The 19,989-nt window shown below is 44.1% G+C and overlaps 1 protein-coding gene across 2 annotated transcripts in view; it reads right to left on the bottom strand.

Moving 5' to 3' along the window:
- PRICKLE2 (prickle planar cell polarity protein 2) overlaps positions 1-19,989 on the bottom strand; it is a 313,543-nt gene that overhangs the window by 138,608 nt on the left and 154,946 nt on the right. The window contains exon 1 of one of the 2 annotated variants that reach the window (XM_036117115.2): positions 13,679-13,942. The exons of the other annotated variant lie outside the window; for it this stretch is intronic. The gene's annotated coding sequence lies outside the window, so the exon portion shown is untranslated. Of the gene's footprint in view, positions 1-13,678; positions 13,943-19,989 lie in introns of those variants that run through there. 2 annotated transcript variants of the gene reach the window in all.

Raw genomic sequence — 19,989 nt, 5'->3', positions numbered from 1 at the left:
AGTTTTAGTGTCCGCAGCAGGCAGTGAAAATGTTAATGCAACAATTCAATAAATATTTAATGGCTCTTTCCTTAGCTTGCTGATGCGATCAAGCAGGAGCCTCATTACTAAAACCTACTTTCGTCTCCTCTTTTATTTATGAGCTTTATTCCTTTCCATTATCACACAGAGCCCAGTTTAGACAAACCAAAGTCCCGAATACAGTAGAAAGAGGAACACACAATTCTATACCAGGCCATTAAACCTCAGGGCAAGTCATCTCCTGGCAAGAAGCTTTGCGCCTGGCCCCCAACTTGACAGACAAGATTGAGCTAGACGAGAAGCCACCTCAGGAACATGGATCCGCTATTTTTATGGTGATGGGAATATTCAGAGAGAGGTGAACAAAAAGACGGGGCCCCTGAATCCATTTCTCACCTCCTCACTAGCCAGGGCTAGTTATTTATTATTATAGTAGATTGTGTTACATCTTGGACCAATAATAATCTGTTTCAGTGGATTTCCTTCTTCCCACCCACATGATCCTACTCATTGAGTCCAGCTCAAATGTCCCCACCTCTTGAAAGCTTTGCCCATTTCTCCCCCCAAGTCAAGATTAATCATTCCCACTGTGGTAATCCCATGATCTTTGTTGAAAACGCTATTACAGCTTTTAGCTTACAGGGTGACTTAAGAAATACAGTCAAAAGTAGTAGAGTTGAAAGTGAAGACTCAAGTTCAAATGCCTGGGTTTGCCACATCAGCCCTGTGGTCTTGAACAAGTTACTTACCCTCTCAACACTGTATTGACTTGTCTTTAACATGGTGATGATGATGGTACCCCAAAGGGCTACTGTGGGATTACGGGAATTAAATGATTTGGTACTTAGCAAGCACTCAAATGTTCTAATAGCTGAACATTTGTATCTATATCTGCATGTATACATTACTCATAGATATACACACATACAGACATACATATGGGTATGAGGTTTCAGATTCTATCCACAAACACGGAATATGTAGAAGTATGTTGTATACATAGTAAGCAGAAGGAACCTGAGGTCTCATACCCACCTTTCCCCAGCTTCCCGTTCAGGATAAGAAGTTGTGAGCCTGGTTGGCTAAATGCCAGGCCATAGTAGTGTGTAGAGTCACTTTAGAAGTCCACATGCCCAGGCACTGTTTCCTTGCTCCTATGTCCTTGCTTCCATGCAGCTTGGTAGGTAAGTGTGCTTATGACAAGGCCTGTCAGCTTCCTCTCTGCATGCTCGAGCTTGATAGTCACTGTATTTGCTTCCTGTTCTATGTGACTGCTGAAAAGGTTTGGTAGGATTCTCAAGATGTGCATTAATGTTTAGGGGGAAGTAGGAGGTGTCATTGAGGCTTTAACTGCAGCCATGTGCCGTGGTCCAGTCTTCACTGGGCTCTCCACTGACCACTGAAGGATGATGGTCAACATCCTTCCTTATAGGTACTTTGGGAACGTCTTTGGAAGGATCAAGGATACAGATCACTCATCATCTCATTCCTTATGTTATGCATGTGAACCTCCCCACAATGCTTAAGGGTAGACTTAGGGAGAGGGACAGAAGACTAGAATTGGGCAGACCTGGTCAAATCCTGCTACCTCATGGCCTTGGGGAAGATGGCACTCTCTCCAAGGCTCACCTTCTGCCCTTGGTCCACATGGCAGAAAACTCTAGCTGCTGATTCTAACATTTCTCCTGCCCCCCTCAGGAGTTAGGATTCCAACTGTTCTCTAAGCACACTAACAGGTGGAGTAGACAACCTCTTCTGCAGAGGTGTGTGATCATGTGACCATGGCCTGCCAATGAGACAGTGGTAGGATTGGGGGGCACTTTGAGGGGTCTCCTTAAAAAAGAGGAGCTATGCGCTTCTTTCCCCCTTTATTCTTGCTTACTGAAATGCAAATGTGATGGCAGGAGCAGGTACCGGGGTGATTCTGGCGACAGAAGCCTTATGCTGAGATTGGCAGGGCAGAAAAAATAAACCTAGGTCACTATGACACCTCTAAACTTCTTTTACAGGGAGAGAAATAAATGCCTAACACATTTATGTCAATGTTGAGTTTTTCCCTGTCCTATTCGGCCCAAGGTAAGCATTACTGATACATACAGCTCAGCAACAATGTAAATAAAACTATGGCCTCCAGGCCAAATCCAACCCACCACCTGGCCCATGAGTGAAAGGTGATTTTCTGTGATAAACGTTTGCCATCAATTTCACGACAGGGAACAGTATCAATCTCCACCTCCTTAAAAAAGAATTTCATTCTTCTCATTAGCAGACCTGTATTATGAAAATGTTATCCTCAATTATTATCATTACATTGGGAATTCTGTCAATAAAAATTGTGTGGGAATCTGTCCTATCATTATGTAAGTACCTACATAGTGTCCACAACTTTGCCTCTTTACTTGCAAAGCCTAAAATATTTAACATCTGGCCCTTTACCCAAAAAAAAAACAAAACAAAACAAAAAAGTCTGTGGACCCATGACAGAGACCCATGGCACTGCTGGTCATCTAAAAAAGGCATAAAAAATGACAACCGTTATTATAACTAAATCTCCAAAGAAGTTGGCATAGCAGTTGCTCAATTATTTGCCCATTTTTGTGAGAGATTATCATCCTCTAGAAAAGTATGGCTTAATTCTTTGTTGACTTTAACAGATAAGAAATCTTCCAGAGTCAACCTCACCCTTCCCAAACAGCCCCACTTTCTTTCCCACTTCTTGGTCACCAGGCAATACAAAATAAACACAAGAGCATAACAAAGACACAATGTATTGTTTCCTATGCCTCCCTCCCCACTCTACCTGTCACAGACATATTTGAAGGCCACCAACCATAAAAAGGGACAAAATGAACAAGACAAAGGGACAAGACAAGCCTAGTTTCATTGAGATCTCATCTCTCTGAATGTTTTGGTAACTATGCTTAATATCCATCTTATATTTCCCCAGCGAATTCCGGATTTGACATGTGTAATCTGGCACAAATTAATAGAACCCCAGGCAAAGCCGCAAATGGGATTCTACCAGTCACCGTATGGTAGTAATGCTTCATCCATGACCAAACTCAGTTCAGGGATCTAGGAAAGAATCTCTCATGCATATAACACCAGGAACAGCTGAAGCATGAGTTCCAACCTTTCCCCAACAAAAGGAAAATTATATGGCTGAGTTAAACCAGCAGCTCCCAACCTTTGTCAGCAATGGTGCTAAGTTTTTGGCTCATGCCCACATCACACTACCAGTCTGTGCCAACTCCTCCCTCCACCCTTCTGCCCCCAACCTTCAGTCGGACACGCTCTAATCTATAAGACAGTTGGGTTGTTCCAAATGCCAGGCTTGGGATTATGAAATGGGTGTGTAGGATTACTTCAGTGGGGGCCTCAGATGGAGAAGGAAAGGGACATCTGTGGCCCATATCATCTCTCCTTAAGGCAGTCAGGGAAGAAGGGGTAGACTTCCCACTGGCAGTGGGGGCCCGAGTAAATAAGTGGGGTGGCACTGAGAGAGATGCCAGGATGTGGAGCTATGTCCCTGGCTGGGTGTTGACTACTTTGAAATGACCACACCTGGTCCCAGCCCACGGGAAGGCAGGCCAAGAGAAGAGTATTCTGCAAAGTGTGGTGGTTCAAAAAGATTTCAACAATCGTGGAAATGTCGGCTTGGCCAACAGTTTCAGAACGTGGTGGGCAGGAATGAAGGAGAATGATTCCTTCAAAGCAGCCGTGGCCCTTGGTTATGAGACGCTCTCTGTGTTGCAGAGCACCTGAAACAGGCTATATGGGGAAAAAAGAGTTCTTGACTCAAAGTATGGTGGATTTTGTTCCAGCATTGTATATTCCCCAAAAGATATGTACTAGAGTGACCAAAATAGTACTCTTTATAATAGCCTCTAACTAGATATTAACCAAACACCCACCAACAATTGAACGGATACATTGTGGTCTATTTAAGAACGGTATACTAAACAATTAAAATTAATGGTCTGCAACTATATACAACAAAAATGATTGAATCTCACAAATGAAACATTGAGTGAAAGCCAGATTCAAAAGAGTACCTATTGTATGGTTCCATTTAAGATATAAAAACAGGAAGAATCTATGATGCTAGAAGGAAGGAAGGATAATGGTTAGTGTAGAAAACCCAAAGAGGGCACACAGAAGAGGCTCTGGGACCCTGGTGACATCTGATTCTTGATCTGTGTGCTGGTGACATGGGTGTGGTCAGTTTATAAAATCTCCCTGAGCTGAACATTTATGTTCACTTTCCTTGATTATATTATACTTCCGTGAAAAGATCTGAAAAATAAAAGGAGGCCTTTGAGAGGTCCAGAACCATCCACTAGTTGTAAGAGGAACCTGGATATTTTGTGTGATGAAGCAGTCCCTATCACTTCATTTGACAAGAAATTTCAAGGAGAAAGAACATGGTTCAGTGTGGTAGGAGCAGCAACAATAGTAAAAACATGCCATTAGAGTAACAAGCTAATACTTAGTACTGACCTGTGCTAAGCACACTACAAGAATGATCTCATTTAACCTTTATAATCATCCTATGAAGTATGTACAATTACATCCCATTTAATAGTTGAGGGGACTGAGGTTTTGAGGGTAAAGAAATGGGCCCTGTGTCCCAATGTAACCATTCTAACTGCTGCCCCATGTAGCTGTGGTGGGCGGAGCTCTTGGCAAAGCAAGGACTGGATGCAGGTCTCCTGATCCTTGAGTCAAATGTCCTTGTGTGAGATTGAAAAATGACCCCCCCCAAAGATATGTCCATGTCCTAAATCCTGGAACCTGTGAACGTCATCTTTGAGAAAAGGGTCCCTGCAGATATAATTAAAATTATGGATTTTGAAATGAGATTATTCTGGATTACCTGGGTGAGCCTAAATGTCATTGTAAATGACCTTATAAAAGAAAGGCAGAGGGAGATTTAATAGCCACACAGAGAGAAGGCGGCCATGTGAAGAAGAGGCAGATACTGAGGGTGATACACTCACAAACCAAGAAACACCAAGGATTGTCAGCAGGCACCAATATCTGGAAGAGGCAAGGAATGGATTCTCTCCCAGAGCTTCTGGAGGGAGTATGGCCCTGGTGACACCATGATTTTCAAACCTCTGGCCTCCAAAACTATGGAAGAATACAGTTCTGTTGCTCTGTTGTACCAAGTTTATGACACTTGGATATAGCAGCCCTAGGGAACTAATATATCCCCCACTTCCTAAACATCATATGACATCATCTAAAGAAGAGTGTTCTACAAGATGGCAACAGGTGTCCCTGAAAAGCACCCTGGGATCACAAAGATTTGGGAAACAATGTTAGATAGGTTTCTTTATAGTTGAACTTCTCAGGACGTTGACCATGTTTACTCTGCCTTATGTGTGTTTCAGAAGGGATATGGTAAATGCAGAATTTCCCAAACTTAACTGGAAGATCCCACCAAACATTCCTAGGAGGTGCTATAGTGCGCCATGTTGAATGCACTGATGAGACCCATGAGGAAAACAAAGACCTAAAAAGTTAAGGGTTATTACTTTGCCAAGCTCATGATTATTTTTCTAAAGCCCCCAAAACACGGTTTAGTAGTTACCAGGTCAAGAGTTGGACTGGATAATCTCCTTGGGCCCTTCCAAATCTAACAATCTCATTCTTTATGGACAAGACCAAAGACGATTCCTGTCCACAGCAGACACTGCTCATCAATCACAGTGCTGCCCCCTGAGCTCTGAAAGGGCCCTTTAGTGCTTCCAACCAGAGCTCCAAGCAAATAAACCTTCTGCACTTTTCCTGTTCTAGTGACTGGATGAATAGTCTAAATAAGCCGGGGCCTGTAGGTTTTCAGAAATGCCAGTATCATTCTCTTCCTACCTAGGGAAGGACATCCTCTTCCTCACCAATACTTGCTTTCACTCTTTTCTAGAATATACAATCCTTTGTTCTGATTTTTAAATGAGCACTCCAGTAATGATGTTGGGTGAGAGTCTTTGGGAGCAGGGAGGGGAGGAAGTCTCAGGCACTAGACATCCAGTCCACCTTTGTTCTCTGGGCAAGATTTTCTCCAAGAGATTAAAATATATATAGGGGTGCCTGGGTGGCTCAGTCGTTAAGCATCTGCCTTCAGCTCAGGTCATGATCCCAGGGTCCTGGGATCGAGCCCCGCATCGGGCTCCCTGCTCGGCGGGAAGCCTGCTTCTCCCTCTCCCTCTGCCCCTGCTCATGTTCCCTCTCTTGCTGTCTCTCTCTCTCTCAAATAAAAAATAAATAAATAAATAAATAAAATAAAATATATATACATGTTTACTGCCCTGTGAGTTGCAAAGCCATTTGTGGGACTTTCAGTGAATCTTAAAAATCTTTGCATCTCGGGATGCCTGGGTGGCCCAGTCGGTTAAGCGTCTGCCTTTGGCTCCGGTCTTGATCTCAGGGTCCTGGGATCGAGCCCCACATGGGGCTCCCTGCTCAGCGGGGAGTCTGCTTCTCCCTCTCCCTCTCCTCTGTGCTCTTTCTCACTCTCAAATAAATAAATAAAATCTTTAAAAAGAAAAAAAAAAATCTTTGCATCTCAAGTAATGTTCCCAGGGCAGCAGCTGATCTGGTAAGATTTCCTCAGCAGGAGAGCTCAAAGGCTCAGGGTCTTCAAAGAAAACCATTAGCTCTGGGGACAATTTTTAAAAGGTGATAAAACACTAATGCCTCATTCCTACTGTGATAACACCTTCCTCCGAAGAGTTTATAGACCTCTACAAGGGGCAGCTATCACTGACCTTGTTTTATAATTAAACAAAACAAAACAAACTTGAGGGTCAGAAACATTAAATATGTGGATTTAGTGGGGTCACGAAGCACATTAGTTTTCCTATCACCAAGGAAGAGGGAGATGAGAGAAGGAGAAGAGTAATAAAACAGAACTTTAAAACTGCTTATTAACTAACAATTTTCTTGCAGTTGCTGTATCAGACACTGAGTTAGGTGGCAGTCATTCAATTTAGTGCACCCCCACTGGGTGGCAGGTCTGTGTACGGAATATGGGAACTGAATGACACACTCCCTGCCCTTCAGGAGGGAGAGGAAGACAGTTATCACATCAAAAAACACTTCTATCTTGAGAAGTGCTTTGAGCAAAAATTCGTAAGGTAATGTGGCAAAAACAGTGTGTCTGTGTGTTGGGGAGTTGGGGGGATGGTAGTGAAGCCAAGCCAGGTAGGGAGTCCTCTTGGTAGAATGACCTTTAAGCTAAGAAGGCCAGTGATGAGAAGCTGCCAGCCAGGCGAAGTTCTAGAGCATTCTGAGCAAAAAGGAACAGCAGGTACAAAGGCCCTGAGGCAGGCAGGGCCTTGGGAGGTTAAAGGGCTGGTATGACTGGAGCACAGGTACTAGTGGTTGGGAGATGTCCTTACAGAGAAAGGTTTGTGCTGGTGTTGTTGGGGTGGGAGTGGGGGGGTCTCGCAGCTCATGGTAATGTGTTTACAGTTTGTCCTTACCGTCATGGGAAGCGATTAGAAAGTGCTAATAAGGGAGTGAGAGAATCTGATTTAAGCTTTAGAAACACTAGGTATTTGGGAAGGTGACTGAGTAATCAAAGTAAGGCATGATGGTGGCATTCGGAAGTCATGCCTGCAGACACACTGAGCAGTGGTCCCCTTTGGGATATATATCTTTTCTATCAGATTTTTTAGGGAGGTGTAATTTACATACAGCAAAATGTGTATTTTACATGGAAGACTGATCAATTTTGACAACTGCCTATCCCCATGAAACCCGTACTCGATATAAGCCCCTTCAGAACCCCATGAAGTTACCTGAAACCCCTCTTTAAGCAGTCTGCCCTCTTCCTTCCCCGTGTCCCAAATGGAATATATTTTTGAGGTTGAGCTGCAAGGACTTATTCCCACTGGACTGGACAAGGGAGTGTGTGGAAAAGAGAAAGATGCCCAACGTTTGTAGCTCAGCAACTAGATGGCTGGGCGGGGGGGTCCATTTGCTGACCTGGTAAAGGCTCAGGCTGAGGAATAAATCTAGGGTTGTGCTTTGACACATGACGTTTGAGAAGCCTGTTTCATATCTAATAAAGACACTAAGAAGAGACGTGTGTACATAAGTCTGGAGCTCAGGAGAGAGGTCCAGGCTGAACACGTCAATTTGGGAGTCATCAGTATGTGATGACATGCAGCCAAGGACGGATGTCGGCAAGTGAGCAAACAAAAATGAACAATAGAAGAACAGAGAGAGAGGGGAGAAGAGCAGTCCAACTTAGGAAAAACTAGCGGAGGAGAACAAGGAAAGGAAAATATGGCAAATGGGACATATAGAAGGTTAGAGAGAGAGAGAGAAGAAAGCCAGAAGGAGAGAATGGCGCTCCCAGAGGGCTCAGATCAATGTTTCCAACAGGTGGAAGGCAATCTCTTAATTTACGTAACTTCATTTAAAACTCTGTGGGGTAGGTACCATTATTATTCCCCTTTCAGAGAGAAGGGAAAATGGAGGTTGCGAGATGTGAGTGACTTGTCTAAAGGCACACTGCTAGTAAGTAGTAGCTGCCATCTTGAAGCCTGGCAGCTCTGCCCCATCTGTGTTGTGCAGCACGGTGATGGGTGATGCTGCAAAGGGGTTCTGGGACCCCATTAACAGGGAACATGCAAAGCCAAACAGGGCTCAGAGCCTTTAATGTACTAGCATGAACTGTGATTCCTCAACAAAAGACGCAGGATGTCACATTTTGCAAATATACATGGAACCATTTTTTGCTTTCTTGTTTGGAAGAGCAATTTGCCAATGGGTGCTCCCTGGAACACAGACTGAGAACCACTGCTTGCCTGAAGGCAACATAAGCGCACTTTCAGAATGTGTTTAAACAAAGCCCAAAGTGCTTCCACGGTCTTTATGTCACTTGTACCCAAAGGAGAAAGGGTTGACATGAGCATTCCACTGTACAGATAATGGAGGCAAAGCTCATGAGGTTAAGTGGTTTGTCCTATATCACAATCTTGCAGCAATTAAGCAAGATAAATCAGCACCCGTCCGTGTGCCCAGAGGCAAGGGAAATCAGGTCAGGCCAAGGGGGAATCAGGCAAGAGGTCTAAATGAGCCTCCTCATCTCTGCCTCTCTTCTCCTCAATATTTCCTTTGCATTTGTTTTCCACAGGACTCTACCCAGATTGGGGGCAGTTTTACAGAAGACTGAGAAAAAAGAGGGGCTTCAGGTGGGCTCAGGTTATGGGCATCAGGAAAAGGCTTCCCCCTCCTTGGGCATAGGACCCCTGAGGGGTCATGTGGGAGGACTCTGTGGAAGTGTACAGAGAAGACAGGAAGTGGCCCTGGGAATTGTGAAAGGGCCTGTGAAGGGGACAGAGCTGCCTTAAAGATTCCAAAAGCTGGGGGGACTGAAAAGCACCTCACAAATGAATTAATCTGATCTTGACTTATCTTGGCTTGGCAGTTAGAGAACTCAGGGCAAATTAGCTGGACAACCCTTAAGTATTAACATTAATGCCTACACCCCTATTCAGTCCTTCCTAAATTCGGCCAGAGCAGACTGCATAAAAGGGGTCCCTGTGGACTAGTGTCTCCTAGATGCCAGTATCGTAGGAAGACAGAGTTGGGGGGAAGGGCCACTAGGTCCAACTTGTAGAGAGAAGACCTCCCAACCACCAAGAGCATCAGCTTGAGCACAGGGACAGAGGAGTTGGAGAGTTACAGGTCCAGGTCCCCTGCATGGCCACTTAGTAGCTACGTGACCCCAGGGAGTTACTGAACCTCTCTGAGCCTACTCGTCCTTATCTGTGAAATAGGGATGATAATAGCACCTATTTGGGTTAATGTGAGGATTTTTAATGATAATGAACAAAAATGCAAAGTGTGTTTCAAACTAGAGTCCAAGGTCCCACCTGGGATGCTTCTTAAAATGCAAATTTCCAGGTCACACCACAGATTTACTGAAACAGACTGTCCAAAGAAATATTCTTACGTGGAGTAAAGTCTAAGAAAGGTTGGTGAGACATTTAGTCTATGCTTGACAAAAAGTAAGTTAACAGCTATCATTCTGTTTATTATCATTTACAATATGCATATATGAGACCTTTACCCCAGGCTGGACAGCCAAGTGCTCAAAAGTGGAATTGTTTGAGGGGCATCTGGGTGGGGCAGTCAGTTAAGCATCCGACTCTCGCTTTTGGCTCAGGTCATGATCTCAGGGTCATTATCAAGCCCCACATAGGGCTCTGTGCTCAGCAAGGAGTATGCTTGAGATTCTCTCTCTCCCTCTTCCTCTGTTCCACAAACCCCCACTGCCACCCCGCACTCTCTCACTCTCTAAAATCAATAAATAAATCTTAAAAAAAAAAAACCCTGGAATTGTCTGAAATCCAACTCAACAGATATTTGCTCATCCTCAGAAGCCTGAACAGAACCTTGACCACTTATAAAATGCATAATTATAGCAGCCCAGGTGAATGCAAAGTAACCTTTTGCAAATGTTCCCAACAAATCAAGTAGTCATAGTTTTTGTTTGCTTGTTTTGTTTAAGAAAAAGTGGTATGAAGCAAATTTTCAAAGAGGTGACAAGCAATGTCACGTACATACTCCCTGTGGATTGGCATCTTCTTGGAAGGTGCTTTGTGAGGAGAGAGCCCCCCGTGATGGGTACCATGATTTCTGTACACAGGCTGGCTGGTAAAAGCCAAATATGAAGCAATTCTCAAAGGCCTCTGGGCTAAATTTGCAGGGAAATCATTCATGAGTTTTCCCAGACACTGAATCCCACAGTACCTGCGTCCGTCTGTTTCCTCGGCCGCCCCTACACCTTCCATTGTTCTGGAAAATGTCCAGATACAATCTCTGCAAAAGCGCGTCTTCTCCTGCTTGTCACGCAGAGCAGCAGGATATGAAAAAGAACGTCACCAATACAACTGCATGGTAATCAAATGCTAAGTATCCTGAAAAAGAATCCTTGCCATTTAGATTTTGAGAAAATAAAAAATAGCAGCAGTGAAACGGGGTTTTTTTTTTTTTTTTGAACATTGCATTTAAACTCTCGCTACAATTTTCATAAAGTTTCATTATATGCCACAAGGATTACCATTCTGTGCTCTGGTAGCTAAAAAAATTACTCCCTCTGCTTCCTCTCATTGACATTGGAATAGTGCACTGAGTTTATATGCACCCAGGGCTCTCCTATTTGATGATGTAGCTAGCAAGTACTTAATGTGATGGGATACCTTTCAGGAAAGATTAAGAAAAATGGCCGGGGAAGCAGAGCATCTCTGAGATTTGGTTTTCCAAATTATTAAAGCCGGCAGATCTCTGTAAGCACAACTTGACAAAGCAGCACGCTGTTTCCCTCAGTTGTCCCTTACAGTCTTTTAATTGTCCATTCTCCACACTGCCGATGCACGATGCACTTTATGGTAAACTCAGCACAGAACCACTGTGCCTTCTCTGCACACAGCTCTACGCAGACCATAAATGTCACCACCAAATTGGTGAGCGCTAGCTCCAACCCTGGCGCATCTCCTTCCTTGAGACATCTGTGTCCCTAAGGATTCCAATCCCGGCTTATAGGAAATCTTGGGAAAAGCAGCCAAGAGCTTTTCCTGCTGAGGCTAGTGGGAGGAGGCCAGTGGGGAAGTGCGCTCGATAAAACTGTCTCAAAAAATAAGTTCCGTCTTAAAAAGCTCATGAAGGGAATGAGAGAGTTATTTCAGTTTCTTAAATGAAAGCACAACCCCAAAAATAAGAAATAAAAGGCCTGTTGATGGAGAAGCTTGAAAGACTGGGAGTTGAGATTATCACGGCAGAAAGATCGCCTGGTAACAGAGCTTTCTTGTATTACACCCAAAGCTGTGTACCATCTGAGGCTGATTCAGGAAAATACTCAAATCTCCTGGTAATTTCCTGCAGACAGGACGTTTAATCATCTCCAAGCCTCCACCGCAAAAGGGGGGGGGAGGAAGAAAGAAAAAAGAAAAAACCTAAACCAAATGATTCACACTCTTAAAACGAATCTGCCTTCAGAACGAGAACCATTTTCTGCTCTTGAAAAGCAGCCACGATTTGTTATTCTAACAAAGTGTTCTTTTCCTCCAAACAGAAATAAAAGTCACTCGAGGAGGGCTTGTACTGATTTCTGTTCTGCATTTCTTGAAACTTCCATTCAGTCAATAGTTTCTCCTGGCAGGTTCTCAGAAATCCAGGGAGAGCTGGGTAGTCAGTGACTAAGAACACAGGATCATTTTTATAAGCCTCCCTTCCCCCGACTTTTTGGCCCCATGGGAAGATGTTTTATTGTAGGACGAGCAGAATTAGCTGCACATATAAATTCTTCACTGCTCAGCTCACTTGACACCTTTATCTGAATTGCCCAATGGCTGGGGAGATTTGGCAATGGACGATTTGAAAAGGACATGCCCAAATCCTCCCCAAGTGGTGTTTGTTCACTCTGGACATACAGGGCCATGTCCATCTCTCTAATTATTCAATGAGTTGCACAGATAAAAACATCTGTTTGCAGAAAGCAGGGAACCCAAAGCATACAAATGATTCACACCACCTCAACAACTAGAAATAAAGCCCAGCCCAGCAAAATGCCGAAATAATTTAATACGGGCAGAAATGGAGTTTGGCAATCCATGCATCAGACTTTGCTCCAATTTTGGAAGGGATTTCTTCCAGCCGTCTCATCTTAAAAAAAAAAAAAAAAAAATCTCTGACCCTTTGCATTAGGCTTCCAACTTCTTGCTTAATGTTATATGCAAGTGAACAGGCAGATTGGGGAGGGCGAGGAGGGAAGCTAAAACTTTATCTTTTCAGTAAACCTTACCCCCACCCCTCAAACCCTATGGATTATTTTGGTTTTAGAATTCCCTAGGATACAGCTACCCAGGCACTCCAGATATGCATAATTCCAGTCCTCCTCAGGTCCTGACTCCCCGAAACTGAGGGTGCATTGGAAAAGCTGGAAGAGAGGATTCCAATTAACTACCCCCACAAAAAACCTTTCCCCATCCTTTAGACTCCCCTATGTGAACTAGAAGAAGGCCAGGAGAGGGGGGTCTCTCCCCCACTTCTACCCCCAATTCAGAGCGATCACATGAACAAATCCAGAATTGCTTAATTACAGGGACCTACCAAGGAGAAAAGGCATGAATATTAAAAGTTCTAGGAAGGCAAACAATAAGGAGTGTGGGGAGAAGTCCTTCATTTTTTTAAATAATTTTTCTGAAGACACTGAACATATTTTTTGATAGTGTAAGGAAAATAAGTAAGTAGGTCATTAGCAATAAATGCATTTTAAATATGTGAGGAAAATGAATCATAAGAGAATAATGACTGTTTAAAAAGCAAGTTCGGAGAAGTTTAAATGTTTCCCCCAAAGTCGTCCTAATACAGTCACAACAATACCCCCACCTCCCGGTATCGTCATTTTTATTACTGGTTAATAAAGTGGCTGCGCAATAGCCGGCAGACAGCTCAACATGATCCCTCGGTCCCCTCCCTGGAGCTCACGACCGCCTGTCTCTGTGTGGCCAGCGCATCACTGCCAGAGGTCAGTGTCCCAGCTCCAGGCCCCTTTCCCTGGGAGGGTCGGTAAAAGCAGGAGCAAAGGCGCCCCAGCGCCCCCTCCTCCGTGCGCCCCGGCCACAGGAGGGCCACTTACCCGGCTCAGCCTTGCATCGCCCGCCGCTGCGGCGCCTCCGCCGGCGGGGAACTGGGGGGGGGGGGGGGGGGGGGGAGGGGGGCGGCTAAGAAGCCCGGCGGGGCGTCCGCCGCCAACTGCCGGGAGCCAGAGGGGGCCCTGCAGGGGCTCCGCGCAAGGGGGGTGACATTCCCGGGGCTGTGGCCCTGATCCGTGCGCGGCAGCTCCGGGGGCCAGGATAACCGCTCAGGTCCCGGGGAGAGAAGCTTCAAGCTCTCCAGGCTGCCTCCCTGCTGCTTAAAGGGACGCCTCTCCACCTCCCACTCCGCTTATTGGTGAAAATCCTGAGCCACAGGCCAATCGTAGGCCTGTTCCCAAATTGAGATTTCAATCAAGGAAGCTACTGCTTTAAAATTAGAAAAGGCTGATGGGTGGTGGTGGTGGTGGTACTGGTGCTGGTGCTGGTGGGGTGGGGTGGGGTGGGGTGGGGTGGGGTGGGCTGGAGGGGGTTCAACCACCTTTCAGAAGCAGAAGGACACAGGCTCTCTGGCTTTTGCATGCAGAGGTCCTGAGAGCTGGCTGTGGCTGGAAGAGCAAGATTATACTGTAAAGAGCACTGGAGGAAGACAAGGAGCCTGCTGGCCCCTTGTCCTTCAGCCCTCTGGTCCATCTCCCCCCAGCTCACTCATCGTTCAAGGGTCATCCAATTGATCCCAGATGCTGGAGACCCTCTATGCCTGGGAAGAGCCTCCAAGCTCTGTGCTTCTAAAGCTTCCCCATTATCTCCCCTTCCAGACACTCATCACGCTTTTTTAGCTTAATCTGTCTCTGCCTTCACACTGCATGTTCCACCAGAGCAGAAATGATTTCACCGATAATCACACTATTACTCCCTGCCTGGAACACTGTGAGCTCTCAGGAAATATCTGAGGAAGGAGGGAAGGGAGGGAGGGAGGAAGGAAGGAAGGAAGGGAGGGGAGGGGAGGGAAGGAAGGAAGGGAGGAAGGAAGGGGGAGGGAGGGAAAGAAGGAAGGAAGGAAGGGAGGGAGAGAGGGAGGGAAGAAGGGAGGGAGGGAGATGTCCTGCATCGTCTGTGACAATACAAATGTTAATTAAAAGGTAGTATTCAAGAGTCCAGGCACTGATTTCAGACACAATTGTACCCAAATGCAGCCTCTGCTTCTTGCTAGTTATGTAAATAACCTGTATCTCAGTGTCCTGGTCCACAGAGCAAGATGCTGTCTCCTGTCTCACAGAGCTGTTGTCAAGATTGCATTAGCTCTTGTCTGGAGTAGAGGAGGTTCTCAGTCAATAGCTTCAATAGCTGTTGTTACTACTGAAATCAAAATACATCTGCTTGAGGTTGGGACTGGTCTGACTGCTGGTTTGTCTTTTTGGTAAGTACCCAGTCATTCATGAAACAGATCTGAGTTCAGTGCGGATCAGCACCAGGCCCCACGCAGGGTGCCAGAGTCACCAATGAATGATAACACCCTTGACGGCAAGGAATTTATAGTGGGACTGGAGGGGGGGGGGTGCGGGAATTAGCCAGGGTTTTCCAGAGAAACAGAACCAATGGGATATACATGAATTTGAGATTTATTAAAGGAATTGGCTCTCATAGTCATGGAGCCTGAGAAGTCCCATGATACACAGTTTGCAACCTGGAGAACGGGAAGCATAATTCAGTCCAGGAGGGAAGGTCTGAGAATCAGGAGCCAAGGGTGTAAGCCTTGGTCTGTGTCTGAAAGCCTGAGAACCAGGAACAGTGCTGTCTGAGGGCAGGGGAATATGGATGTCTCCACTCAAATAGAGAGAGAGAACACTGACCATTCCTCCACGTTTTTGTTCTACTTAGCACTCAAAGTAATGGGTGATGCTCACCTGCATTGGTGAGGGCAATCTCTGTGAAGTCTACTAATTCAAATGTTAATCTCTTCTGGAAACAAACTCGCAGACACACCCCAAAATAATGTTGTACCAGTCATCTGGGCATACCTTAGCCCAGTCAAGTAGACACATAAAATTAACCATCATAGGGTAGGGGAGAAGAGAGAAAAACAGAGAAACAGGTCAACAAAGAAAACTACGTGAAATGATACACAAGCAAAGACATATGTACAGGAATGTCTACTGGAAGATAGTTTGTAATCTCAAAATAACTGAAAAAATTATCCAATAGGGGACATTGTTAAATAAATTATAGTACCTCCATTTAATGGGATACCATGCAGTCATGACAAGAAAAGAGGTGGAGCTGAGTGCACTAATATATGATGAACTCCAAAACATATTGCTGAGTGCAGTGTAGAAGGTAAAATATATTCTCACCAGCATAAATAAATCTTCATGCATTATGTCTACATATGCATGCTGTTTATACATAAAATGCCTCTAGGATGATACCTCAGAGAATGATAAAGGTTATTACATCTAGCAAGGTGATCTGAGAAGTTCACAGGTTGAAGACAGGAAGGAGACTAATATTTCATAACATGCCCTTGTGTATTATTTGATTATTTTACCATGAACTTGTAGTAAGGTCTTAGTTCTGGGCAATCTGGCAAATGATGAAAATTCCCACCCTTCAAACACCTAGATACGCTGGATAAAATATTTAACAAATTCTTTAAGTGCTTAACCCACAATAAGGAGAGGAAAACACCCAAGTAGTAGAAATAAAGAGGTATCCAAAGAAAAAAATGGTAAGCATGTAAACTCATGAGGTAGAGGGAAAGGTGGTGGCAGCAGGGGGAAAGTCTGTCTTGGTTCCCTAGGGACTAGGGTTTTAATGCCCATGCAGGACAGCAGACAAGGCCTTGGGATAAGGAGATGCAGGAAGTTGTTATGTGACCCCTGCAGAAAACCAGGAATACTCACTGAGGGTTGCACCCGCGAAGAACAAATAGCAGATTAGAAAAACTGTCGACCAGCCCAATGAAACTTGTCTATCTTTAGGGATAGGAGGGAAAAGTTTAAGCTAAGAATTAGGAACCCGAGGCCTGTGCCTTTCTTGAGAGTAGAGTATGAATAACCAAGGTCAGAACCAGGAAACCCTAACTGAAAAATAAATATAAAATTGGTCCTCTTCATGATATGCCCGGAATGCCTCACAGAGGCAGATGAAAAATTGCCTCAGAGAGCCAATATGTGGCCCTCAAAAACATGAGCTCCCACGAGTAAATTACAGGACACCCAGGAAACTGATAAGAACCATGTCAACAAATATGAGGATGAGAGCTCAAGAGTTTAGGGTCATGAAATACCATTCTGAAAAAGAACACGCAATAAAGTCTACAATGATTAAAAACATGAAAGCTAGAATTGAAAGCCTAAAAGGGAATAAGAAGTGATTTCTATCTCTCCTCACTGATTCACTGACATTAAAAACTCGACTGATCGATTAAGCAGGAGGTCAGATACTCCTGAAGAGAGAAATAGAGACCTCAGGACGGAACAAATGAGGCACAAAGGAATAAAGAGTTGAAAAAGATGCAAGAGAGGGTAAGAGATACGGAGAAGAGAATGAGAAGGTCCAACCTATGTCTAATAGGAGTCTCACAGGGACAGAAGAGAGAAATTGGGGAGAGGCATAATAGCTGAGAAATTTCTAGAATTTATAAAACTCATGAATTCTCAGATTCAAGAAACACAAGGTATCTGAAGCAGGATAAATAAACATAAGAACATCTGCATGTATTAATTATTCATAAAAGTACAGTTAATAAAACAGTGAAGTGTTAAAAGAAAAATGGAACGGTTTAATAATGCAACGACAGAGGGAAGCAGAAGGCACTTAACAGAATAGCAGAGAGGCAACTCTACCATTCCACATTTAGAGCTGGATTACATTTCCCTAAATCCTTCCTCCTCAAATACAATGAAGTCTAAACTACAGTAGACTGTTGAAGGCCTAGCTGTACGTTATACATGGTGCCCAGGTAAGAAGGCAAAGTGGCAGAGGTCTCCTAGGAAAGATGGGCTCATTCAGCCATCAGACAAAAGTGGGGGGGGGGGTGGCAGCAGAGAAACTGCCCATCACAGAGCAGAGAATATCATAACAAGGGAGTATAAACTGCTATGGAAACACAGAGGAGGAACATCCCAACCAGCCTTGCAGGGGGGAGGTATTTCCTCAAGGAAGGCTTCCTGCAGGAAGTAACATCTGCACTGACAGAGCTGGTATCGTCGGGAGGAAAAGACTTTAGAGTTAGGCCTGGCTTTAAATCCCAGGACTGCCACTTATTATTAGCTTGTGACTTTGGCCAAGTGACATAACTTTTCCAAGGCTCACTTATCTCATGTATGAAATGGAATTCATATCACTAGTCTTGGGGTTGTTTTGAGGTTTAGGGGTAATATATATAAAGCATTTAGCAGAAGGCCCTGTCTATAAGTGATTTTCCATTAAATGGGCTACTAGTATTCTCATTAGATGAAATCCAGTGCTTGGAGGGGGGGAAAAAAAAGCCTCTGTTTTTTAAAAGATGATTTTTTTCTAAAAGTTAAAGAAGACAGAGGTTTGCAGAAGTTTCATCAAACTACCTTGAGGAATATAAAGTATTCACTGAGTATCTACCCTGCAAAAGGCATATTACCAGGCTATCAAAATATAGAAAGTTATCAGATCTGGTCCTTTCCATAAGGAACCTAAAATCTACTTCCCAAAAAGTAACTCAAGGCCGCATATCTTGTGTCAAATACACGAATCCCCGGGGTGTTAAATACTGAAATGGGCAGAATTCCTATCTAGAGCATTCAACCTTCAGATTCCCAGCCACAAGTCAAGTTGCAAGAATTCAGAGTCCAGCAGGGGAAGGATTAAATGGACCCCCCTCTGTATTACTCAATAGGTTTATGAATGACTGGGACAATGGATGGAGGGGAAACTCATCAAGTCCAGCTAATGATGCTAAGTCGCCTGGCTCTGCCAATGCTTGGTGGATAAAAGCACACAATGATCTAGCCGGTCTGCAGGAATGGCCAGAATGAAAGCAGACAAAATTCCGTCATGGTAATGGTTGTGCCTGCCCTTTGGAAGAAGCACTGAACTGTACAATCTTAGGGAGGGAGGAAAGAACTGGCCAAGGACATGCTTTCTATTCATCCCTGCGTGAACCATGTAACAAACATTTATGGAATGTCTACTGTGAGAAAGGGTTTGCCTTATCAGCTGGATAACCATGGAAAAAACATGACTAAAACACAATGCCTGCCTTCAAGGAGCATAAAATAGAGTGATCTGAAATCCTCTGCACTTGAAACTCCCCATGGCCTCCAACATTCTTCCTTCTACCATGAAATGGTGATGTAACCTTTACCGATTAAACACCATCTTATTGCAGAATGGCAAATAGATTTCATCTCTTGGACTAACACTGATTGATTAGCCGTGGCTTCCTGGAGTGCTGACTGGACAAGAAGTCTGAGACTACATGTGACAGGCAAGCATGCTGTGATTGATTAGTGATGTCTGTCATGTGGACGGGAAAGGAGTGACAGCACTAGGCTGTAAATTTGACATCTCTCATCCAGTTCAACCCCCTCGTTCCACAGATGAGAAAACAGAACAGATCTTTCTTTCTTCCTATGGCATTATAAATTCAGCAACTCTAGCAAGGGCAACCGAGGAGAACCTCCATATCTGAAATGTTGCTGAGAGAGAAAAAAACATCTATGGCTTAGAATATTTCTGATGAGCTTTTAACATGTGCACTCGAATCCTTTAAGAGGCTTTATATTCTGTAGCAAACTGACTAAATGGAGGAAGCTACCAACTTTGATCTGGTTAGCTGAAAAGGGCATCTCTCCACCCCCCAGACATACACAAGATCAAATTAAACATATATCATTTGAATATGCTTGATGATTTAAAACGTATTGGGGGACGGAAATGTCTCTAAAGCATATTTCAGAAACACAACATGAATAAATACATAGAACAGCAATTAACATGTTATCTAAGACAGGATGAAGATTTTTATCATTTTATTCTATTAAATGGTATTGATATCATCAGCCAAAGAAAAGAAAAGCCCTTATTTATCTTCATAGAGACACCTTATATCCTGGGGACTCTGTAACACTAACTAAGGAGATAGGGTCTGTCCCTGTTAAGCATTTCCACGCCCAATCTATCAACCAACACTCACAGCCATCACCCTGCCCAATCACAAAGAATCCAGGCTAATTTGCTGCAAAGGACAAAATAGTAAAAACGGACAACAGATAAGCAGAAAGCTCAACCCCAGCCTGATTCAGATACAAAGAACAAATTGTAGCATTTGATTAATATGCCAGCTCTTTCCTGTCATGCCAACTGCAAAGTGAAT

This window comes from Halichoerus grypus, chromosome 1 (genome assembly GCF_964656455.1).
Source record: "Halichoerus grypus chromosome 1, mHalGry1.hap1.1, whole genome shotgun sequence".
NCBI classification, from domain to species: Eukaryota; Metazoa; Chordata; class Mammalia; order Carnivora; family Phocidae; genus Halichoerus; species Halichoerus grypus.
Note: the sequence above shows the minus strand (reverse complement) of the source record. Positions and strands in the feature narration are given on the sequence as shown.